Genomic DNA, 26149 nt, shown 5'->3' with positions numbered 1-26149 from the left:
GGGGATTATAACCTCTGTAGAAGCCACCAGCTCATTAATTTATCAGTATCATTAAGCAGTAACAATGCCAAGCGCCGGGCCCATCAGTGGGAAGAGAAGAGGGAAGATAAGTTAAAGGCATCATCTCCAGCATTCAGAACCCGCCTCTCAGATCAGGTCCTCAGGGAGGATTCCAAGAGCCAGGAGTTGCAGAGCATGGAACAGTGTCTCTCAGGTCTCCTCTGTCTCCTCAAGGTCAAGACCCATCCAATTATGAAACACTCAATTCTTCTGGACCAAACTCTGAGCAGGTATTTGGAGCATCTCGATGACAACTTCTTGACACCAATTTCTCTTTTTCAGTGACGAATGAGAGAAAACCTCTAACACCCTGCTTCAGGTACATTATCACACTGAATTCTCAAAATAATCTTATGAGTTGGGCATTATTAACCCTTTCATGATGTTTAAAGGATGAAGAACGAGGAGCTCAGAAAAGCTAAATAACCAGGGTAAGGTTGGTCGAGGTTCAAACCAGAGTCCGTTTTGCCCCTCAAAGGCCATGCGCTTTCTACTGGACAGGGGACAGAAAGCAGGGAGGATGAAGGCTTTTCAAGGTTTGAAAACCACTGCTACTCTGACGTGAAGCCTAGAAGGCTGAGGTTCTGTCTGAACGAGGACACAGTAAACAACAAGCCCCCTTCGGCTACAGGAGAGCTCACTCAATCTGGGGACCCACTTGATCAGCAGGATGGCTGTTCACCTTTTGGAGGTGATTTGGGTACAGTCCTAGCTGCACGTGGGAAGACAGCTTTGCCAGCCACACAACGAGTGGTGAAAAGGGGCGTGAGCACAAGTAATTACAACGTAGGGCAAAGTGTGGAAAGGGCCATCGTCACGAATGTCCCCTGAACTGGAACAGCTCCAAGCCACAGAGAGGTCACTGCTGGCAGAGGTGACCAGGGAGGTGGCATGGGAGCTGTACCGTGAAGGACAGGTGGATATGGATAGGAGGAGAAGGAAGGGGAAGGGATCTGAGAGGAGCCAGTGGCCTGAGCAAACGCTAAGAAGCAGGTCTTCTGGTTGGGCTGCAACACAGGGAAGTAGCGGGAGAGAGATGTGGAGAGGTAGGTCAGGGTAAGATTTCCAAGGGCTCTGAAGAGCAGAGGAAAGATAGCTCTTCAGATGGGAAACGAGGAGCCCCCCCATGAATTTTGAGCAGGACGGGGACTGACAGCAACAGCAGGACCGGGTGGGAGCAGGGGGAGAGGCGCCCTTGTGGGGCGCGGACCAGGGACAAAGAGCCGGTGGGTAAGTTGTGGCCCTAATTCACGTGTGATGCCTAAAAACTCGCACTCGGGCAGGGGCACAGGCAAAGGTCAATTCCAAAGGATTTAGGGGACATGAAAACAAGGGAAACAGGAGAGACACGTTAGAACAATGGTGCTTAACCAGGGGAGACTTGGCCTTCACGGGACCCGTTTCCTTACCACCCCTGGGAGGGGGGTGCCCCAGCATCTAGTGGGGCGAGGTTAGACATGCGGCTGAACATCCTATGACACACAGGATGGCCTTCCTCAACCGAGAATGATCAGGTCCAAAATAATCAATAGGGGTGAGATTCAGAAACACCGTTTTAGAACCGCAAGGAAACAAAAGTGGAAAGTAAAGGTGTGACGCTGGGCCTGAGACCAAAAGGCAGAGAAACCCTGGGGCTGGCGCGGCATAGACCACGCACCTGTTCGTCTTTCCTCTCATTTATGAGTTTGTGCACCTGCTACAGGTCAGGCCACGAGCAGCACCGAAGACAGGAACGCACACAGTCCTTGTCCTCAAGGCCCCGCCGGCAGGAAGGGAGAAAGCACATCAGAAACCCACACACGTCTATGAACGCAGAGGTGCCTGGACACGCGCGTGCAGGAAAGACTGAGAAGGAATGTTCTGAAATATTACCAGTGATTGTCTCTAACTTGGAATTCACACTTATTTTTCTCCGTGTTTTTCCATGAAAACAGGGATGAATTGAAAAAATGAAAACAATTCTGGGTTTTTCAGTGAGCACGGCTCAATCTCATCAGTTAGAACAAAGAGAAGTAGGTCCCTGGGCCACAGATTTCCCTCCCAACCCCACCCCAGGTGCCCTGCCTCTGGGATCCCATGAGGGATGGATAATGGGGAGCCACAGAGCAGAGGAAGGACCTCCTCTTCCACTTGGAGACTCCTCCAGGTCGACGCGGGAGGCCCCCCGGGTTCCTTCAATCCCTCCCCTGGCTATGTGTTGGGCACTGTTTTACATGCTCAAGATACAGCACTGGGGGTGCCTGGGTGGCTCAGTGGGTTAAAGCTTCTGCCTTCGGCTCAGGTCACGATCCCGGGGTCCTGGGATCGAGCCCCACATCAGGCTCTCTGCTCAGCAGGGAGCCTGCTTCCCCTCCTTCTCTCTCTGCCTGCCTCTCTGCCTGCTTGTGATCTGTCTGTCAAAAAAAAAAAAAAAAAAAAAAAGATACAGCACTGAACAAAACAGACGAAATCCCTGCCCTTGGGATGTTGAGATTCTAGTAAGAGGAAACAGACAAGAGAACAAATATGTAAAACATATTAAAATATGTATGTTCAGTGGTTATAAGTGCTAATGAGAAAAAGAAGGCAGAACAGAGGGTTGAAAATAGGTACAGGGGATGTAGTTTATACAGAGAAGCCAAGGAAGACCTTGCTGAGGTGACACGTGATAGAAGGAGAGCCGAGGGGGCAGGGGGAGGAGGGGGCAGGGGGAGGAGGGGCAGGGGCAGTGCGGGTGGAGGAACAGCAAAGCCCCGAGGCAGGAGGCAGGAGCGCGCCTGCTGGGCTCAGAGACCAGCAAGAAGACCACTGTGCTGGAGAGAAGGCAGAGGATAGATGAGGTCGGAGAGGGAAGCAAGGGTCAGGTCACCCAGGCTAGTGAGCTATTGTAAGGACTTTGCCTTTTCCCTGTGCCAGACCGAAGGCCATCAGTGGGTTCTGAGGGAGAGTGGCAGGATCTGAGGTGGTTCAACAGGGAGACCAGCAAGGAGTCCATCCCTGTGATCCCAGAGACAGTTGCTGGTGGAATGAGCCAGGAGAGTGGTGGGGGAGGTGAAGAGCGGTGGGGAATCTGGGTTTCTTCTGACATTAGACGTGGCAAGATTCCCTGGTGGGTTGGATGTGGGTGGTAAGAGAGAGAAGTCAAGAATGACTCTGGTGGGGGGGGGGCAGTGCCTGGGTGGCTCAGTCAGTTAAGTGTCATGATCTCAGGGCTCAGGTCATGATCTCAGCATCCCGGGATCGAGCCCGACGTTAGGCTCCTTGCTCAGCAGGGAGTCTGCTTCTCCCTCTACCCTGCTCATGCTCTCTCTCTCAAATAAATACATAAAATCTTAGGGGAAAAAAAGAATGACTCCAGAGTTTATGTCTCAAGAAGGATAGGCAGAGAAGGCCGTGGGAAGAGCAGGTTTAAGGGAAGAGGCCAGAGGGAGGCTGAGATGGTTCTTGGATCTCCTAGAGGTGATGCTGCCGAAGAAAGCAGCAGGCCGTGTGAAGGTCAAGGGAGACCAGCAGGCAGGAGACGAAAATGTGGGATGGGTAAGAGTGCAGAGGGTGTTGACGGCCCCCAGCGTGGATGCGGAGAAGAGGTCTGAGGGGATAAAGGAAACCAGGAAAGCTGCTGCCAGTGAGAGAGAAGGGAAAGTCGCAGGCCACACATCACAGAGGAGGTGACGGAGCAACTGCCCATGGCGAACTGGAAATCTTTTCCTACCAGTTCGTTTCAAATTATACTCAACATGGCTTTCCTGCATGCCAGTGCGAGGCAACCCGGGACCAAACAGATGAGATCTAGTAACTTCTAGATGGTTCCAGTCATTTGGAACAACAGCCTAGCAAGGGGCATGACTGAGTGCCCGGGAACTGAGGCACCTGGGGAACCCTGAAACCGGTTCCTTCACCATCTCTCAATCTGGTCACAGACATGGGTAGACACTGTCCCCACCCCCACCCCCACCCCCCAAGTAACGGCAGCACTCAGGAACATTCCAGCTCCCCTCAAGAGGACCTGAGGATCTGGCCTGAGCCACAGGTCGGGACAGCGCTTCATGTCACGGATCTACCACTGGGCCTGGACGGTTTCCTGTGGCTTCCTGTTATTTCTGCATTTCTACCCTATGCCGCAGGCCCAAACCGCCTGTGACATTCACAATCACAAGATGGCTCTGAAGCCCAAGATACAGGAGGATAAAGGACTTGAGAGGTCTTGGAATAGGGCACATTTGCTACTTGCCTATTGTGGAAGCTACCAGAAGGAAAGCTACTGAAGTTCTGAAACTGTGTCTTGGATCTCCAGCACCTGGGGCGTGCCTGGGTCAGTATTTGTTATATGAATAATTCAAGCATCATCAGAAAGTCAGTAAAGGAATGGCACACTTACTAGGCACAATGGACCAGTTTCTAGCAATGAATATGCTATACAATTCAAACGTTCATTGCCCTTAGATTAACAATGACAAGCATATGTTGGACATCTTCTAAGCTCAGACCCTGTTCTTACACTGTGTTGGCTCTGAGGGGGCATGGCAGAGCCAGACAAACATGGGGCAGGGACAGACTTTTAACAAGAAGTAATGAGGGGCGCCTGGGTGGCTCAGTGGGTTAAGCTGCTGTCTTCGGCTCAGGTCATGATCTCAGGGTCCTGGGATCGAGCCCCATGTTGGGCACCTTGCTCAGTGGGGAGTCTGTTTCTCCTTCTCCCTCTGCTCCTTATCCCCCTGCTCGTGCTCTCTCTGTGTCTCTCTCTCTCAAATACATTAAAAAAAAAATCTTTAAAACAAAGTATCTAAGCTTGATTGGACACCACCAGTGTTGGTGAGAGTCCTTCGAGAACTGGTGAGCACATGCTGACTTAGGCAACTGGTTTGCTGCTAGTGTCCCACACGGAACAGCCTCCATCTTTAGATGCAGAGCAAGCAGGGGGCAGGCACAGAGGAGTTCTAACTGCACTGCCCACCGGCCTTCAGCAGCAGCACCAGAAGAGCTGACGCTTCCACAGCCCCGCAAAGTCCTGGGCACAGTGGTAGCGCTTTATATACGCCAAGCTTACCACAAGCTTATCTCACAGCGATCACGTAAGTATAAAGGGAGGAAACTGAGGCATGGAGAAGTCAGGTAATCTGCGTCACCTAAGGTTACCTAGCTAGCTACTAAGTGCTGGGATTCACACCCAGGCAGCCCAACTCCAAAGCCCTGGTCTCTACTGTCGCAGCTCCCTACAGCCTCTTGTATCATGGCATATCCTGATAGTACAATCTAGAAGTCCTCCCTGACCTCTTCTCCCCTCCCCTTGCCCGTGCCCCATTCATTAGCTCCTGCTCCCGCATGTGACCTGGAATGTTCTAGTTCTAACCTTCTGTGCAAAATCTCTTTTTGAAGGTTAAAGGTTGCAGCCCTTGCGGCCCAAATAAGATCTGTGTGAAGTTTTTAGTAATTTGTTCTTGAAATTTTCCCAGGAGAAGTTTCTCAACGGTGAAGTATATAATCTTAGAGATGATCTATGAAGGGACTCATCGGAGCTTCAGCTGCCCCCAGCCTCCTACCCTTGTGGGGTATTTGCTGGGAAGAGAAATGCAGGGGGGTGTAGGAGTCCTGATTCAGACCCAGGGGGTGTCCCAAGGGCAGGCCCAGGAGCTCAGGCTACTGTAGCTTCTCCCCTGAAAGTCTTGGCTCCCCCTTCTTGGAAGCGGGGCAAAGGGGAGACACAGCACCACCCCAGATTACCCCCAGCTGGGGTCGGAAAAGCTTTGCAGCCATAGTCTTTGCTCCCCCAGCAGGAATCAGAGCAGATCTACCAACTAAACATTCTAGATAACTCTCAAGTGACCTTTCGGGACTAAAGTTTGCAAACTCAAAACTTCTAATCCACTGCCTTTTCTAACTAAGCCCAGCTATCAGTTTCCAGGCCTGGGGAAATCCACTCCTGACCTTTTATCAATTAGTCAAGACAAGAGCAACCTTTGAGGAGTTAGCATTTCTGGGGCTCAAGGAGGCTGTAGAGGAGAGAGGACTGGAAACCCTTTTAAGAATGGACTCCGGGGCCTCCCCCCACGAACTCAGTCACCAGCCCCAAGTCACCCGAAGCTGGAGACAGAGCCTCGCCGCAATCCTCCTCGGGAGGCTGGCTAACCACAGAGGCCCCTGCCAGGCCGGAGCGCAAAGCCAGGAGCACAACCAGAGCCTCAGGCTCTACCACAAACCCGGCCTGCAAGACCGCGATTTGTGCAACAGTAACTCAGTGAAAGCAGCTGGCCCAGCCAGCCCCTCCGGGGGGAACGCACCTCCCGGGATTGGCTGCTTCCCCTCCCCAGGCCTGGGCCCGAGCAGAGGGAATGCCAAAACAGAACCAGCTAAAGCTCTTGAAAAAGACAAAATGCTAGCCCTGGAAGGGGCCTCCAATGTTCTCACTTTATGGAAGTGACAACTGACACCCCGAAACCAGAGGCTACAGTGCATTCCGCCCCTTCCCCCCACCCCCGGCCCATGGGCAATATAATCTTCACCACAACCCCTCAGGAAAAGAGGCTATGTCAAGAACTGAAAATACAGACAGGTTGGGATTTGGGAAGTTTGGAGGTTTGGGGGTGCAAAAACAAAGTCTGGGAAAACACCCCTTTAAGGCCTGCACGGCTGCCAGCACGGTACTTCCTCTTAGGGGGTCCCAGAGCCAGGCGGGTGGGTGGGGCTGGGTAGTGACCTGTCAGCAGGGGCCCTGGGGACCTCTAATGGCAGTCTGTGTCTAGGTGTCCTGAAACCTCCGTGCATGGCACTTCGAGGGTCTCCCCCAAGTACCAAGACAGGTTTCAAGTCACCCAGGAGGAAAAGAGTTTGGAAGAAAGCCACATGGGTGGAGAAGCAGGGAGGAGAGAGACCAACTTTAGAAAGTCTAGAAGAGGATTCATGCATCCCAAAAAGACCCAATAGCAACCACAGGGGCAAAGAAGTCAGGAAATGCTGCCGGAGCAGCCAGTGCAGTAGCCAGACCGCCAGCCGGTGAGGCGAACTGGGAGGGAGGGGGTGGAGGTTTAAATTTAGCCAGGTAAACAAGGCCTCTGCAGGGGGAGAGGGTTGGTAGTGGCAGAGCTCTCACCTGCTCCACGGAGTTGGGGCACCACCTCTCGCTGCAGGGAGGGTGCGGCAGGAACTGCCCCAAACAGCAGGCCTGCTCCCAGGGCCGCTCCCGGGGCTCCGCCAACAAGGGGGTCACACTGCTCCTCAGAGTTGGGTAGAAGGTTATTTTTACTTTCAAAGGTGGCTCGGATTGGAATCTATCTGACCCTCTCATCCCTATCACAGTCTCTATTCCCAAACCCTCTGCTGGATTTTCCTGGATTCCTGCCCACAGTTGGAAGATGCTCAGTAGAAACCAGCCAAGAATGCCCTGATGAGGCTGGGGAAGCCCCCATATCCTCTCCCTGCTGGGGATCTTTCTATCAGTACTGTCGTGAGTCTTGCCCGACCTGAGGAGACACAAAAGCCAGTCCCACCACCACCACCACCACAACTGAGGGCTGCATTCAGATGTGGGACAAAGGTGGAGGCGGAGGGAAGACCTGTGTAGAAGGCTACTATGGAGATAAACAACAGTTTGGAAAGGAGCTAGGCAGAACAAAATCAGAAGAGGCAACAGGAACGCTTTTGTGGACATGTTGGTTGTTATTTCAGAGAAGGTAAGGACTATCACCTCATATAAAAATTTCCTCCCCTGCTGGAGATGCCAGGTGGGGCAGTCCAGAAACCAGAAGAGCCATCCTAGAAGTAAAAATTAGAACTAGGCCTCTGCCCATCTTGAAGAAGAGCAAACAAAAAAATCTTTCAGCTGCCACCAGAGTAAGGAGTGGGGGGGTGGGGGGGGCACGTGACATATGCAGGTGAATAACAATCCCAGATTTCTGCTTTTTGCAGCATATGGCGCGCAGCAATTTGGCAAGAGCCCTTTCACTTATGCTTTGGGGATAGAAAAAATTTTAGGAAAGTTTTTTTTTCTAGTCAGTAAGATACCCTTCGAGATACTACAATAGCCAAACGGACTAAGGAGGAGACTGGTTTTAGGCACCCTGGGCAAACCCCTAACCCACACACACGCCCTCACTCATATATTCATACTCAAATACATAAGAAACCAGAGCCTGGGAAAGTAGGAAATCCACGGATGGAAGGGGGCCAGCCAGTTCCTCCAAGGCTGGCTCCTGTTCCCCAGGCAGGCAGAACCATGCCCCCTCCCTCCCCCCTACTGCCCCGCCCTCAGTGTGCCACATGCCCTTGGTCTGATTTTCTTTAGGACAGGAAAGGGAGCTGTGGCTGCCCTTAGGAATTTATCCACAAATTGTCTCTGTAGGTCCTTTTATTCTATTCAGCTCCTAGCCTGGGGTCAGGTCCACCTGCACATTTTAGTGCCGAGACCTGGTGTTCCGTCTGCCCCTTCCCTTGAGCTCATGGACTTGACTTTATCACCATGAAGAGCCCAGCTACATATATCACTCCTCACAATTGTGCAAAAGAGGTCTCCCAGCATTGCCTTCCCTTCCCAGGAGACACACCTCCTTCTTGCTATTTATAACCACAAATCTTCTGTGTCAGAGAACAGACACTATTTTGAAATGGAGGAAAACCACCACTCAGCCTTTCATAGGTTGATATGTTTGCCAGGACTTGTGTCTGTGAGCCTGGACAGGCGTGTGGGCACAAGCTTGGGGCCTGGCATCCACTCATCCATGCCTGAGATTGGGAGTCTTGCTTTTGACTTTTGGTAAGTCAAGTCCTCGTGTGAATCAGATAGCAGCAGGAGTGGCTGGGTCCAGGAAAGGGTCCCTAGGCTTTTCTGAGGGTGTGCCGGCTGTTCCCAGGGCCCTCTGTTGCCTTAGAGGCCAGCCACAAAAGGAGTCACCCTAAGGTTCCACCCATGTGTGTGCGTAGGTGCTGGTATTGGGCCCTGCCCCACTGACCCACAGTTTTCTGAACCCACGTTGATGGCATGGTGCAGCTCTATCAATTGGGCACATTCCTGGGTGACCGTAGCAGAGGGCTGGTAACATGATCCTGCGCCTTTCTCCTTCAGGTACCAGGCTGAAACTTTGCCTGGAGTGGTAGTAACTGAAAGCTGTTGCCAAAGTGGTCAGGTGGCAAAGACAGTGAAGGAGGGGCTGGGCAGAGCGGACAGCAGATGCCTCCGTTCACAGCTGGGTAACCAACCCCCGGGCTGAACCACTTCAGTTTTCCTCTTGCAAAACGGGAGCAGTCATGCTCCACGCACACTGAATCATCTCTCACAATGATCTGCAGGATGGAAATATCGAGGACATTTGACTCTGACTAGAGTGCACGGCCAAATAGCCACGGAGGCTCCACTAGAAGATGGAGAAAGGTCGCTTCTCACTTCTCCCAGGGCAGGGATGGATGAGGCCGAGAAGCGGAAAAGAAAACAGAAAGGTCGCAATTCCATTCAGGGCTTTACCTGCTCTGAGGGTTAGGCAGGAATTCGGGCACCAAACTAATCCTGCTCCACGGGGTTAAAATAATCCAGATGTAGTCCTCGCCCCAGTCTGCTGATGTGGGGCGCACAGGAGTCCAGCTGAGCCAATCAAGCCCAGAAAAGTGAGCAAGAATCTCTGAGGGGCTCGAACGGGTCCCGGCGCACGCCCGGCCCCCTCCCCCGCCGCCCTGCCGTGGGGACGCAGAGCGGAGGGAGCCCGGGCTGCGTGGGGCGCAGGACGAGCAAGCCCGAACCTACCTGCCCGCGCTCCCGGCACCCAGCCCCGCACGCTCGCGGGAGGCAGCCGCGCGCGGAGAGCCCGCCACCCTAGCTTTGTTCGCTGGCCGGAGCGGGGGGCTGCGCTTCCCCCGGCGCTCCCTGCCCCCCACCTGACCCGCGGCCGCCCGCTCCGCCGAGCACCGCGCTCCCCGCCGAGCGCAGGGCCCCGCTCCTCGGAGCCGCCGCGCCGCCCCTCGCCGCCCCTCGGTCCTCCCTGCTGCCGGGAGCCTCACGCCGCCGGGCGCCCGGGGCACCGCGAAGGCGCGGCGCGCCGGGAAGTTTTGGCGGCGGAACCCGGGACGGAGACGCCTCCTGGGCGGCGACGGCCGAGGGCCGGGGGCGGCTGCGGAGGCCCGCCCGCTCCCTTTCCCACCATGGGCAGTCGGCGCTTACCTGCATGTCCCGCCGCCCGGCAGGCCCGCGGGCTCCGGTTCACCGCTCCGCTTGGCCCGGCTCTTCCAGCGCCCGGCTGCGCTGGGTCGGCCGGGCGCGGCGGCTCGCGGTCGGGGGACCCTGCCCCGCCGGGGGCGCCCGGTGCAGACCCTGCCTGCTCTTCTCAGCGAGTGGGCTAGGGCCGCCGCACTGGACTCTTCATCCGCCGCCCGGCGCGGGGCTGGCGGCGCAGACCGGCGCGCTCCGCTCCGGGAGTCCCGCCTGCGCCTCTGCTTGGTCCCCAAGATGCGGGGGCAGCCTCCGCGGGCCCAGAGGAACGCCCCTCCTCCCCGGGCGGTCCTGGGTCTCGGGTCCGTGTACCCTGCTGCCGCCGGCGGCGTTGGTGAGGGGGACTCCCTGCTCGGCGCCCGGGACCCCCGAGCTCAGCGGGCGGGGGCAGTCGGGGAGCGGAGCCCGCGGCCGAGCCGGAGGGAGGCCCTGGGCCCTGGGCGCCCGGCTCTGGGCGCCGCCGTCTGTCGTCGCTGGGCTGCGCGCTCTCCTCGGGAGCGCGGGATCCGAAGAAGTTTCGGTCCCAAGTTGGCTGCGGGGCGGGTGGCGGCCGCGGCTGGGAGTGCAGGGGCCGACGCTGGGCGAGTGGATCCCGGGGGCTCCGCCGCCTCCGCCCCGCCTCCCGCGCCTCCTCCCCGCCCCCCGGCAGCGGCGCCGGCCCCCGGCTCACTCCTTCCCACCGGCAGAGCCCGCGACACCCCTCCCCAGGGCTCCTCCCAGGCGCTGGGACTGTGACCTCCGCACCTGCCTCCCGCCGCTCTGGCGTACTCGCTCGGCCCCTCGGCCCCTCGGCCCCTCCGCAGAACTGCCCCGGGCCTCGACGCGGGGGTGTCAGTGTACCCCCACCCCCGCCGCCCTGGAGGCGCGCCGCCCGCCCCTTTCCCCTGGCCCAGCACACCCGCCGCCTCCTTCTCCCGGAACCCGACCTGGTCCTCCGAGAGGACCTGCGGGACTCACCCAGTCCAGTAGTCCCCTCGGGGCACCCAGCTCTCCTGGCAGGAGCCTCGAAATCGGGGCGCGGCGGAGCTGGAGGTTCTGAGAGCCGGGAGGGTTACTTCAACAGCTCTTCCATTTACATCAGCCACTCGTATGGGTTTGTCTTCCTTTGAATGCCCCCAAAGAAGTAGAGTGAACTGTTATTTCCACTTTACAAACCCAAGTCATCCCTTCCTGGTTCGGGACTCCCACCCTTCTACAGCACCCAGCAGAGATCTCCGGGATAAGGAAATCTGGTGGAGGAGGGGGCTCACCCGAGTGAAATGTTTCCTAACGGGAAATGCATCCTCTGATCGCTGGTGCCACGCCTCTGGGGCTGAAATACTGGCCTACCTTTTTATGGAGAAACTGAGGCACAGAAAGTTGGCACTATCAGTCCGTAGTCACTAAAGGGAATTAGTAGTCTGAAAAGTCCCAAGAGCCCAGTTTTTAGCTAGAGCCCAGACCCACGTTTAATTACTTTTATTGAAGTTCCCCAAGTCCTGTTGGTAAGTTAGCTCACAGCACCCCTGGGTGAGCTGTGCAGGGAGTTCAAGGCTTCACAGGAGACAGGGCTCAAGCTCCTGCTGCTAGACCCGGTTCCAGACCCTAGTAACAGTATACCAACCAACAGCAGCCAGCAAGTTTCCAGCATGCCCTCAAAATGCCTTTTCTTTTACATTCTGAAACCCCCTCTTCCCTGAGTAGGAGGTCACCCTGCTAAAGAAATTGCCTTTGAATGCAGTACAGTGAGGAAACAAAACAAAACAATAGTAATAATCAGAAGGCTTTGCCTTTTCTTAATTAGTAACCCAACAAGGTGACAGTCTCCCCCTTTCAGTGGGGGAAGGGGCCACAGGGAGCCTGAAGAAATGAGGGCCCAGGAACCCACCACGTTGGCTTGGCAATAAGGACCTATTGTCCTTTGGCTTTTACAATAAGGAAAGTAAGAGCTGTTTTAGCAAATACCTGACTAATTAGAGGGAAAGGCTTCCCTGGAATTGTGCTGCCTCGGGCCGGAGGTTCTCTACGACTTTCTCACCTCCCAGTGAATGGGGTTTATGAGACCAGGTCCAGCAACCTTAAATGAATGGCCTATAATTGCTGTGGGGGGGGCCTGCCTTCACCGAGGGGAGCTAGTTCAAGGCTTTATCTTTGGGGACAGATGGGACGGGGAGCAAAGCTGGTCTAAAGCAGCCATAAAGGCTTTGAATCCACTTTGTCAAATTACAAATAGGCTCAGTTCCTCTCCTCCTCAGAAGAAAGCATCAGTCATGGGGGTAGGGTCTTTGTGGGAGGTCAAGGGAAAGTCTTGTCCGGGAGGCCCCTATCATTCTGGAATGCAACCTGGGGGATGGGGGGGGCTGCTTCATAGAACTGTTTATTGAGCCCTCAACATAGAGAGGATGCCTGAGACTGGTTCCCAGCTCAGCAAGTTTCAAGTCTAAGGAGTGGGGTGGAGTTAGGGGACATATTTCCCATCTGGGGCCTAGAATGAGCACAAGAAGGGACACCTTCGCTTGGTGTCCCACTGACCACCCAGGAGAGGAGCAGGTGACAGACGACAGCAGCCCCAGCTGAACGCCTGCATATCATCCTTCCCCTCCTGCCACAGTGTCTGTCCAGGATGAGTCAAAACTTGTGGCCCACAGAGGAAAGCTGCAGTGCCCCCAGGAAAGGAGCTTGTGGCCCAGTAACTGGGAAAACATTCAAATGAGGAGCAGGCAGAGTCCTGGGCCAGATTCCCAAGGGAAGTGGTGAGCGCCCCGTCGCTTGAGTCAGCGAGCTGCTGGGGAGTCCAGAGCCAGCCCTGGAGGCAAGCCCTGATGGGAATGCTGACGGCTCTCACCCATGTTTTGTCTGTGATTGCTGGGTGGGGTCTCTTGCCTTCTCCCCCCTGAATAAAACATATCCTGACTTGGCATTTGTGGTTTAAACAAAGAAAGAAAAAACAAATATTTGGGCCTATGAAAACGTGTACTGATCCCTGCTCCGCTTAGTGGAGATGCGGTCCCCCCCTTTCCTGGCCATGCCCTCACAGGCCACCAGCCACCCCCAGAGGTCTCTTCTGAGTCAGATCAGCTCACAAAACCTTGTTGGAAAGAGAGAGAAGCCAGGCTCCTCCATTTCCTTAGCTCTCTGTGGCTTTCCTATGGGGGCAGATCTCGGGCTGACCTCTGGCCCTTGGACTGCGCCTTCTTAGGGCAATTGTTCCCTTACCCAGCCCGGCCTCAGCAGGAAGGGCTTCAGGTGGCCCCTGTTGCTGGATAGTCTTCCCATTCCACCCCAGCCTGCTTCCCTGGTCTCTTTCAAAGCATTTCTTTCAGATGAACAGAAAATGTCTTGGGGGGAACCAGCCTAATGAGCCTCCGAAGCCCCAAACAATCAGAGAGGCAAAGCTAGTGACCTTTCATCCCGACAGCCGCTTCGCAGCTGGTTTACCTCCAGGATGTTCAGGGCTCCTTCTGTGCTTGTTATCTGGATGTTTTCCTAAGAACAAGGGCTTACAAAACTGGTAGATTCTGACCCAAATATCCAGACATCATGCATAGATTACCCCCACAGACTTACAAGACAATTTGGGACATCTGGGTCAGGGAAAATTCTAAGAGCTGAAGGCAGCAGTCTTGGGAGGAGGAAACTCTGGTCTCGTGAGTTCGAACCTGAGTTCTCCCTGTAGGGGAGAAGGCTCACACGAAGATGCCAGTAGCTGAAGACATTTTTGTCAAGCCAGAAGCGGGGTGGGGAGGGAATGAAAGTTTTGATAAGTCTTGACACCTGGTATGTGCATAGAACTTACCAGTTTACAAATGGCCTTTCCATTTTTATGTTAACAGAGATCCATCAAATGTGAAGAGTCCCATTCACCCCAAAAGAGAGATGAGTGCCCATTCAGGGAGGGGATCTAGCATGGCCACTGAGCAGACGGCTTCAAGTTGTCCCAGGCGAGGAAGTCTCCACTGGATTCACACCTGTGTGAACTTGGGTCTTGGATCTTGATCTGGAAGCTGGAAGCCTCAGTGTCCTCATCTGAAAGGGAGCAGTGGCAAGATTTTCTACCTTACGGGAATGTGAGAACTAAATTGAATAATACAGATGAAAGGAACAAGAACTATGTCTTCTACACTCAATAAATATTACTAATAGTATTATTCCTATTAAGTAGACACGACCTGATTTTTCATTTGGGCAGTCTAATGTTGTTCTTAGTTCTTGAACTCCTGGATTTTTTTTTTAAAGATTTTATTTATTTATTTGACAGAGAGAGAAATCACAAGTAGGCAGAGAGGCAGGCAGAGGGGGAGAGGGGAGCAGACTCCCTGCTGAGCAGAGGGCCTGATGGATGCGATGCAGCGGAGATGCGGAGGAGCTCGATCCCAGGACTCTGAGATCATGACCGGAGCCAAAGACAGAGGCCCAACCCACTGAGTCACCCAGGTGTCCTGAACTCCTGGATTTTCATCCCCATTTTTTTTCTTCCAAGAGAAGACAGAGTCTTAAATTATCCCTTGAATGAATTTCCGCTTTACAAATATCTAGAATGACACAGGTGAAGGTGGCTCTAAGAATTGGCCAAACCTGGAGACCCCAACTGACGGGGGAGGCAAGAGTTTCAAGTGGGTGCCACCTGTAAAATCGGGGTGGGGGAGCACAGTAGTTAGAGTGTGTGACTCTTGATCTCGGGGTTATGAGTTCAAGCCCCATGTTAGGTGCAGAAATTACTTAAAAATAAAATCTTTAAAAAATAAGTAAATAAAAAATAAAGAGAAAATCAGAAGTGCTAATGAATACAGCCCTATTAATAAGCTTGACCAAAGTATGAGGCACTATTTGGAATTGAAATCAACATGAAATGCTATTTTCCCTTTTGATAGTCTCACACGGCCATCCTGTGTCTTCCCTTCTCAGCTTTGATGGAAGTCCTTTCTCATATTCTGTGCTGAGACACCTACTGAGGAAAGGGAGACAGGAGACAGAGCTCTCATGGTGGGGTCACCAAGCCAAGGACAGATGCCCAAGACAGACTCCCCCTGGGGCTGAAGACCGGCAGCTACGGCCATCCATCAGGACTACAGGTAGAAGCCGGGGCTGTCCCTTCCTTCCTCGAAGGGCTCCTTTTCCCTGGGCATTTCGCCTCCTCTCTCCAGACCTCAGTGTCCTCACCTGTAAAGAGCATGGGTCTCCCTAAATAATCCCTGAGATTTCTTCCAGAACTAAATGAATCTGTGGTTGAATCGAAGGAGAGACTGAGAATGACGGAAGCGTGAATTTGACAGCTCCAGACCATTTTGTTGGGAGTGCCAACAGGGACAGCCAGTGTTGACAGCCAGAACAGAGAAGTGGGAGGAGGGTTAAAGGTCAGGGTGGCTGGAGATGCAGTCGCCACCACGTTGAGGGGAACTGGCAAACAGAGCGGCTGTGAGGGTCAAGGCTCAGGAGATGGCCGGGAACTTGCATCTAAGTGCGGATAAGTTTAGCTAAGGAGTTAGCTAAAGTTAGTTAGCTAAGCTAACTGCAAGTTTAGCTAAGGTGGGTGGGGGAGGGTCCCGACGGTGCAGCAGGGGGGCATGGGGTCAAGTGATGTGGTTTTCATGATAAGGGGGCCTTGGACTCGCTTGAAAGCGGAGGGAAGAAAAATGGGGAGGGTGGGACATCCCTGCTGTTAGAAAGGGCTGGGGTAGCGCTGGGGCAAGATCTGATTCCCTGCGAGGAGGGAGGCCAGGAGCACAGCTGGGGGAGGTAGCATTCCAGAGCATGACAGGGGGGTCCCTTCTTCCTTCCTCTCCGGAGACTGTTAGGATGCCAGGAAATGCAGTACCGAGAGCACGAAGGAGGAAGAAAGCAGGCTGCGTTTGCAGCCAGGAGCCTTGCAGTGGCCCCAAGCAAGAGAGAACCCTCTGCCTGTGACCAGAGGCTGTCCCAAGGTCATTGGCTCTGAAGGAGCTCCCTGGGAGGCTTCCCAGGCCACCTGAACTGCTGGTTTATCAGAATTTCCCAGCAAAGAATGAATGTTAGAAATAGATTCCCAGGCTACATGTTAGACCGTCTAAGCACATGGGGCTGCAGTCTACAACTTTGAAGGCCCCACAGGTGATTCTGTCACGAGGTCACCTCGGTCCCGCACCCAGCCAGCCGCTCGGGGGTGGAGAGGCGCTTGCTGAACTGTGCTGACTGGGGCCATCCCTGAGCCCCAGGAAACGGCCAGTTTGTTCGTTTCAGGCCACACTGCAGTGAAGGAGGAAGGGAAGTGGGTGGGAGAGAGCTCCAACCCACCGGGGTTTCCACCAGCCTGGTTCCTTTCTGTGTTGGCCTGGGCAAGGTCTAGGTGGGGTGCGCTCGGCCTGAGTGAGCCTGGATTCCAGGTGCCGCCATCACCACGTGCTCGCGTTACCTTTTGCTAAATGGTACTAATAAGGATGATAAAGGAAATCCACAGGTAATCCCAACATCTCAAGGTAAGTAACAGTTTGTCTCCTGACCTGTAATTATCATCAAAAGCGTTTATAAACTCCCGAATTCCACTCTCCGGGCTGGGATGATTTGCTAGGCAGTTTCCTATGTGAAGCATGTGTTTGGCTTGCAGAAACGTGGTTGTACCGCAAGACTCCAACAGTGACACGTGAAAATGTATCATTGTAACGGACAATTGTTAACGTTCAGAATGTTAACTTGAAAGCATTTGGTTCAGGGGGGTGGGAGGGGGGCTTGGGTGGCTCAGTCTGTTGGGCATCTGCCTTTGGCTCTGGGTCATGATCCCAGGGTTTGGGGATCGAGCCTGCAAAGGGGGCTCCCTGCTCAGTGGGGAATCTGCTTCTCCCTCTCTGCCTCCTCGTCCCCCCTCCCCATTTGTGCTCTCCCCCTCTCTCTCTCTGTGGCTCTCTCAAATAAATAAAATCTTAAAAATAAGTAAATAAACAAATATTTGGCGCCACCCCCTCCCTTGGTGTCTGTTTCTCACTGTGTGGTTGGCATCTGGGTCCTACCGCCGAGCTAACTGGAGCGCCCCGCATTCATCCCTGAGGTTCTTCGATAGGTTTATCAGTAGAAAGGACTCCCATAAAATAGCGATCAGTTCCACTGTGAATGATTAGACTTGAACATTTCTCCTGTCCTCGAAGTCTTTCTCGGAACTCTGTGCATCACCATGAAGACACCAAGATCAGGAACGCTCATCAGCAGAGACTGAAAACTATAGTCCGTACTTCCTCTCCTGCCAAGTTTCAGATATGGGCCTTGAAACCTTCAAATCTAAGAGGGGAATGGACAGACAAATATCACTGGTTTTATAGGCTTAGGGACACGCTGGAGGAGCTGACTTGCTTTCGCCCGAGCCTGAGGAGGTAGGAGGGAAACAGATAAGGAGATAACAGGGCAAGAGGCGACTAGCCCGGGGAGAGGAAGCGCTGACTGGTGACCTCACGCTCCCGCCGGGCACTGTGGTCCTATTTTATTTCATTCCTCCTACCTCCCCTTTTAATTTCCTTCTTGCCTTTCCTGTAGCCTGGCAACCATACCTGTACCCCCACCTGGATCTCATTCTTGGGCTGCCATCTGTGGTGGGCTTTAGGCAGGAAGTTCTGGAAACAGAAGAGCTACCAGATCCCCAGCAGATGGTTCTCTGCTGGTGGAATTTCAGGCACTGAGGCCTCTGAGCGCAGGAGATATTTCGGGGTTCCTGGGGAGGTGGGGGGGTCCACGGGGAGCCTCCCCAGTGTCTTTGGGTCTTACTACCCAGGCAGCTGCCGGCCTCCGTCCCCGCCGCAAGGCGCTCGGCTCGGGGTTTCCCACTGCCCCAGCCCGGGGCAGGCAGCCAGTGGCTGCTTGTTTGGCTTCCTTAATTTAAATGTCCATCTGGCTTTGTAGTAAGTTACAGGGACGAGGTCCCCAGAAGCTGACAGGGAAGGCCCAGGTCATCGAAACCTATGCCGGGCAATGCACAGTGCTTAGGACTTTCCCTCCCTGGGAGGGGTTTTCAGTGCATGTTTCAAAGATGCCTTCATTCTACCAATTACAGAATCAGAACAAATCTGGTCGCAATCACTGTTTTAAAAACTTGTCCCTCTGCACCTAGAGAATGCTGAGTCTGGCCTTGCTTGCCGTGATGGCTGATGACGGTGACCCAGACAGACACAGGACGCTCATTTGTTCCCAATAGCAAGCATATAAATATTGACTTCAGTCTGAGCCAGGCCCGTGAGCCTTTCATGTGGTGGGAAAGAGGCACAGACCAGGCAGGTTGGCAGTTGGGCCGGGATGGGGAGAGAAGGGCAGTTTCTTCTCTGGGGAGCAGCTGCCGACTAGCTGCAGGAGTCAGAGAGGGCAGCTTGGATCTGGCAGCACCAGGACACGGGGGTCCTGAGAGGGCACGAGAGAGGGGAGCCCCGCCTGAGAGGGCCTTGCGTCACCCTCACCAGCAGAGGCCAGAGCCCACGGGGTCCTCTGGAGTTCTCAGCCCTGTTTGAAACAGAGTGTGATCTCAGCCCGGTCTTCCAGGGGCCAAAGATGGGAGGAGGAATAGAGTAACACCTAGAGAGGGAGGGAGGTGACCACAGGCCCTTGCTCGCTGCCCCAGGCCAGCAGGGCTGCCCTGCTGTGGACTGGACTCCGGAATCTGTGCCGGCAAGCAGATGCTCCCGATGTAGGTTATGCTGGAGACAGTGTGTCTCCTACACAGACAGCAGCACAACACCCCACTCACACCCCAGCCCCCAGGCCGAAACCCACAGAACCCCCACTGCAACTTGATTTCCAGTCTCAGTGGGGTCGGAGAGGGCTGGCCAACTGGTAGCAATAGAGGATGTTCAGAGCCGCTGACCCCACAGATACAGACTTGGCTCCCGGAACCCCAGATCGGAGCAGCCCCTGGGCGCCATCCCGCCCGCTGTCAGCTACTCTTCATCACTCAGGCTGCAGCGACAAGGGGAACCACTTAACCCGGGGCTGTTTCTGGGACTTCCCACCTGACCCCTGCTCTGCTCCAGAGGGTGGCCGAGAGAGACACAAGGAAGGAGGTGGAAGTAACTCCATCAGTCCCTTGTTTCTAACTAGAGGAGCTGTCCTTCTTCTCCTGGACCCGGCCCGGCAGCCTCCTCCTCTCTGGTTTCACTCCAGTGCCCCAGGCACGGTGGTTGGGGTGAGGCTAATGGTCCTTGGTGGCTTGGGGAGGGAATGCCTTCTCCAGCAGAACTTAGCCTTAGAAGCCCAATCTCGGTAGCATAGATTCTGGAGCTTAGTCCTCGGGAGAAGCTTCTGGACTAAGATAGCTTCCCTGGCTGCTAATGAGGGAGCCCATCGCGCTGCCCCGTATGTACAGGTGTTCACTTTTATGTCCATTCTTTTGGCCTGCAGTGTGAGAAAGTATGTGGACTCACTTCTATAGGAGAATTATAATAACATCAGGACATCAGGACAACAATAATAACCCGTTCCACCTGAGTGCTTACAGTGTGTCGAGGGATCTAATCTTCACAACACTGTGAAGTTGGCGCCATTATTATCCCATTTTACACATGAGAAAACTGAGAGGTCAAGTTACCTACCCACAGCTCCGCAGCTGACAGGCAGCGGGGTCAGCTGCACAGGCGTTGTGGAAGAGCCTGAGGGGAGGGACAACGGGGAGGACTCTTACTTCAGTTTAGGTCAAAGTCTCTGCCCGACATCACCACAGACCCACCCGGAGGTAGCCCTCCACTCCCACCGCCTTCAGTCTCTCAGGGATGGGAGATCCACTCTGGCTCTAATTCTATAAATAGTGGCAGAGGAAGATTGGGGCTGGAGAACTGGAGAAAAATGTGGAAGATAAACTGCTTATATACAATCTGTTCAAGTTCACAATAACGCAGGAAACCAATTTTCCCCAAACTAGGAATTGAGGAAAGGTCAGTTCTTTGATTTCTCAATCTCTCACGCCTGGGGACACAGAAGGGTTGCTTTTAATAAAGCAAGCTCGAGGGTGTGCTTAGAACTCCAGGACACAAAACCCCCGAAGTCCGCTCAGGTTGTGACTGGGTCAAACCCATGAGAAATGGCCTCTGGGAGCGCAGGAGGGCTGCTCTTTTCCTTCATTATGGTCTCACTGAGTCCTTTCTTCCCTCCACCAACCTGCAAAGCAAAGACCCCATCAGATCCCAGGGTGGGGAGCTCCCCCTAGTGGCTCAATGGACCCACTTGCTGATGGCCCCTGGGGTCTCGACAAAGGAAAAAGAAGCAGATGTTTGTGGCCTAAGAAGCAATGGCCACTGGCCGGTATATGCCTGAAGGAATGGAACCTGGACTCCATGTTTCTAGAAGCATTTTTCACAATATTCACCTTTTGGTAGAAACAACGTAAATGTCCATTGGCAGATGAATGGGTAAGCAATGGAACATTATCCAGTCCTCTTTCCAAAAAAGATTATTTATTTATTTATTTATTTATTTATTTTAGAGAGAGAGGGGGAGAGAGACAGGTGCGAGTGGGAGGAGGGGCAGAGGGAGAGGGAGAGAGAGAATCTTAAGCAAACTCCATGCCCACCCAGTCCAGAGACCTATCCTGGGCTTGATCTCACGACTCTGAGACCATGACCTGAGCCAAAACCAAGAGTCAGACACTTAACCGATTGAACCACCCAGGCGCTCCAGAACATTATTCTGTCTTAAGAAGGAAGGAAATTCTGACATGTGCTACCATATGGATGACACCTGAAGATATAATGCTAAGTGAAATAAGCCAGACACAACAGGACAAATATTGTATAATTCCATTTATAGGAAGTACCTAGTTAAATTCAGAAAGACAGAAGGTAGACTTATGGTTATCAGAGGCTTAAGGGGAGAGAGAGTGGTTTTTAACTATTTGATGAGCACAGAATTTCTGTTGGGGATGATGAAAAAGCTCTGGAGATGGATAGTTGCATAGCAATGTATATATACTTAACGGCACCAAATTGTACACTTAAAAATGGCTAAAATGGTGAATTTTGTGTTGTGTATATTTTACCATAAGAAAGACAAACAGGAAAAAGAGTGAGAATGGGTTCATTCTTTTGTGTGTGTGGGGTGGGGGGGGACCACACATTTAACAGGTTCCTAAAAAATTTTTTCAGATCACCCAATTTATGTTGAAATTTCCTGTTCAGTATGAAATCTAGTTGAATATTGTCTTAAAATCCGCTCCGTTTGGGGGTGCCTGGGTGGCTCAGTGGGTTAAAGCCTCTGACTTCGGCTCAGGTCATGATCTCAGGGTCCAGGGATCGAGCCCCACATCGGGTTCTCTGCTCAGCGGGAAGCCTGCTTCCCTCTCTCTGCCTGCCTCTCTGCCTCCTTGTGATCTCTGTCTGTCAAATAAAAATCTTTTTTTAAAAATGCACTCCGTTTGGAAGAATAACATGGGAGGAACTGACTACTTGATGTGAAAGCTTACTCCATGGTTAGAGCAATCGAGACAATATGGTCTCAGTGGAAGGACAGACAGATCAATGGAACAGAGTAGAGAACTCAGAAACACAGAGACCTGCGCGCAAACGTGCCCAACTGACTTGGCAAAGATACGATGGCGATCTGATGGAGGAAGACTAGCCTTTCAACAAATGGTCAGTGCTGGAGCTATTGGACGTCCATGGGTTAAACCCTAAATCTCACACTTGCTCCAGAATTAACATGTTTCTCATTAACTCTTAGGAAAATGCAAATTAAAGCCACCACGAGCTATCACTTACACATGCATTAATGAATAGCAAAAATACAAATAAGGGACAACACCAAGTGCCAGCAGAATATGGAGAAAATGGATTTCCTCACACATTGCCAGTGAATATATAAAATGGTAACACTGTTCTGGAAAATAGGTTGGCAGTTTCTTTTAAAAAACTAAGCGTACACTGACCATACAAGGCAGTAATTGCGTACCTGGGCGTTTATCCCAGCGAAACGAAAACTAACACTCACACAAGAATTGTGAAAGTTCATAGCAGCTATAATGGTTATGGCCCCAACTTGGAAACAGTCCAGGTAGCCTTCAAGAGGTGTCTGTTTACCCAAACTGTGGTCTATTCATGTCACGGAATACTACTCAGCAATGAAAAAGAACCCACTACTGACACATGCAATAATTTGGATGGATCTCAGAGGCATTATGCTGAGAAAAGTCAAACTCAGAAGGTTCCCTGCTGCATGATTCCGTGGATATAAAAGTCTCAAACTGATTATAAAAATGGGAATGTATTAGTGGTGTTGGGGGTTAAGGAGGAGGTGGGCAGGAAGAGGATGGAATGTTTAGATAGCATAAGGGAGTGGCAATGGAATAATTCTGTCTCCCGGCTGACAAGAATCTATACATGATAATGTCTCATAGAAACACACACGTGCAAATGAACACCCTGGTGAGCTCGGAATAAGGTCTATAGCTTCTACCATGTCAGTTTCCTAGTTTTGATATTGTTAGGTAAGAGGAGGCCATTGGCAGAAACTAGGTGAAGGGCACACAGAGGATGTCTCAGTACTATTTTTGTAACTTCCTGTCAATCTATAATCATTAAAAAAAGATAAAAAGACTAGAAGAAATGCACTCAGCTCTTCAAGAGACAAGAAAGACAAGGGAAGTGAGTGTCATGGATCATTTCTCCTTTGCCCGGACCTGAGGCAGACATTCTCCAAGGATCATCATTCCATGTCCTCATGGTGGTGCAAAGCATGTATTATTATCCCATTTTATAGACAAGGAGACCAAGGCCCAAAGTGGTGGAATTGTGTTTCAAACCAAGTCAGCCTGACCTTAAAGCCTGTCCTCCTTGAGGGAGTTGAAGTGCCCATGAGTTTTTGAGGTTGAGAGCAGGAGGAGGAAGGCATGGTCAAGTTTTGGCTAAATTACCACCTCTCAGAAATGAGCCCGGAGCACTTATTTCAATCATTGTTAATTAAGTGGCTCACCCCTCAGGTTATCCTGTTTGATGGCATCCATTAAGCTAATCAGATTGAATCCCTGCCTTCTGAAAGCTTATGTCCTTTCTTAAACACTTTTGCCTGTGACTCTCCTGCGTTTAAGTCTAGGGCCAAATTCTTGGCTTGGTCCTGGGCCCTGGAGGCCAACTGTCAAATGCCTCCTTCAGAAATGTCTGTGGCCTGGGGGCACCTGGGTGGCTCAATGGGTTAAAGCCTCTGCCTTCAGCTCCGGTCATGATCTCAGGGTCCTGGAATCGAGCCCCACATTGGGCTCTCTGCTCAGCAGGGACCCTGCTTCCCTCTCTCTCTGCCTGCCTCTCTGTCTACTTGTTATCTCTCTCTGTCAAATAAATAAAATCTTTAAAAAAAAAAAAAAGAAAGAAATGTCTGTGGCCTGGATGGCCCATTCGGTTAATCATTTAACTCTTGGTCTCAGTTCAGACCTTGATCTCAGAGTCATGAGTTCGAGCCCCCATGTTGGGCTCCATGCTGGGTGTGGAGCCTACTTTAAAAAAAAATCCAGTGCTTCCTCCCACTGTTGTCCACACAAACTGTCTCCTCCAACTGAAATATTTAATGGCCCCGGACTGACTTGCACACATCTTTATTCACAGAGATCCTTTCACAACATTCTTAGCCCACCTAGATTCTACCCATCTTCAGTCTTCACGCTCCACGAAGCCCACTCTGCCGACCCCCCACACAGTAGGCATTCAGCACAGGCTTCCTGAATAAGTGTTATGAACTTATCACATATGGCCTTGTATTGACATTAAATGTCTACTTATATCTTTGTTTTACTTTTCTAACAAGATGATAAGTTCCTTAACTTAGCCTGCTTTGTATTCTCCACAGCCCTTTGCCCAATTTGTTAACTGACTTTAAAACAGCCACTGGTCATGAGAGTTTATTCTCACACCCACCGCTGGATATCCACCTTCACCTCTGGCCAGCTATCTGGGTGATCCTGCCTCAGACAGAGTCACTGGTGAGCCTGCAGGTGGCTTGAGTTCCAGCCACCAATGAGGTTCTAATTCTTGCTGCTTCTCTTCTTTCCTGGAGAAGTCAAAGTTGCAAAGGTCTTGGATGTGCAATGTCTTCACCATAACCCATCCCTCACCTCTCGCCTCATGATTATTTCCTCCAGCAATTATAACCTTCCTTGGGGGGCTGACTTGGCTCCTTCAAGACGTGAGTCTGGAATGAACTCAGACACCAGCACTTAGCCGCGGTCATCCATCTTTCCGGATGAGCACATTAGGAGGGAGCCATAGAAAGTGTAACTGAAGAAGAATTAGTGGCTGGGGAAAGGGCTGGGTTGTTGCTGAGTGGGCCTGATCTCATCGCCTTTCATAACATCAGTCAGGGCTGAGGCTCTGAGGGAGACAGGCCAGTGGGAGGAGGGTGTTTGTGAAACTCAGATGCCTGGAGTAGGAGCTTCTGTCAAAGGCAGTGAGTGGGAAAGGCTGCCTCTCTGTTCTGTCTCCGTGTGCTTCTCTGAGGGCTCTTGAGCCAGCAAGCTGTAGCAGGCATCTGCTCAGGGGTGCCTTTGAGAGGGAAGTTCTGGGTGTTCCAAAGCCTTGATGCTCTGGGGTCAGACTGGGGCTCTGCCCTCCGCCATTGCTCCCCAGAGAAATACATAAGTAAGAGTCTTTGGGAAGGATTCAGCACATGTGTTGACACTGAGCTCTCTAGAGTCTCTCCTGTTTCTGGTCAGGCAGAGGAAGATGACTTGATATTACAACTCAGTGGCTTTGTACGGGGAGGGGTGGGGAGGAGGAGAAGGGAGTGGTGGCTGAATCTCCATTTCTACTTTCATTGGGTGGGCCAGATCCAGGGTGTCAGAAGGAATGGGCCAGTTCCCTGGAAAGGTGTTGGCAAAAGGTCCATTTCCCTCCTCTCCACCATGGTGCAGACACACAGAGCTCTTAACTGATAACATCTCATTCCTGCAGCCAATATGGCGGCACCCAATATGGCGGCACACTAGCATGGCCTGTGTAAATTCCCAGGATCCGAACCAACATCTAGAACTTCCACAAGAGGAAATTTATGGTCTCCCCAGATTTTTTTCTAGACTAAGGGTCAGCCAACTACACCTCAGGGGTGGAATCCAGATGACAATCTATTTTTGTATGGCAAGCTAAGAATGGCTTTACAATTTTAAATGGTTGGGGAAAAATGCTTTTGAGGACTGGTATTTCATGACATGTGAAAGTTCTATGAAATTCAAGTTTCAGTGTCTACAAATAAAGTTTTATTGGAACACATGCATTTGTTTCCATATTGCCTATGGCTGCTGTCAAGCAGTGCAGCACGACTGAGCAGTTTTATCAGACACTGTATGGGGCTGAGAGCAAGACTGGCTACAAAATTTGCAGTACAAAATGAAAACGTGGGGCTCCTTGTTAAAAAAGAATATTAAAAATTCCACAACGGCCATGATAGAACATTAAACCAAGTATGGTAGCCTCTCTAAAGTCAGGGTCCTGTGTGACTGCCCAGGAAGCCAGCACTGACTAAAATATTTACTCGCCTGCTTCTTCCAGAAAAAGTTTGCTGGAGCACCCGATGGGCTCAGTCAGTGGAGTGTGCAACTCTTGATCTCAGGGTTATGAGTTTGAGTCCCATGTTGGATGTAGAGGATATAAATAAATAAACTTAGAAAACATATTTTTAGAAGATTTCATTTATTTATTTCGGAGAGAGTGAGCATGATTGAGAGAGAGAGAGCAGGAGTGGAGGGGCAGAGGGAGAGGGAGAAGCAGACTCCCTGCTGAGCAGGGAGCCTGACCCAGGGCTTGATCCCAGGAACACGGAATCATGACCTGAGCTGAAGACAGATGCTTCACCAACTGAGCCATCTAGGTGCCCCATGAATACAAATAAATAAACAAACTTAAAAAAAAAAAGTTTTCCGGGGCTCCTAGGTGGCTCAGTGGGTTAAGCTACTGCCTTTGGCTCAGGTCATGGTCTCAGGGTCCTGGGATTGAGCCCCACATCGGGCTCTCTGCTCAGCAGGGAGCC

This window comes from Martes martes, assembly GCF_963455335.1.
Source record: "Martes martes genome assembly, chromosome: 8".
NCBI classification, from domain to species: domain Eukaryota; kingdom Metazoa; phylum Chordata; class Mammalia; order Carnivora; family Mustelidae; genus Martes; species Martes martes.
Note: the sequence above shows the minus strand (reverse complement) of the source record.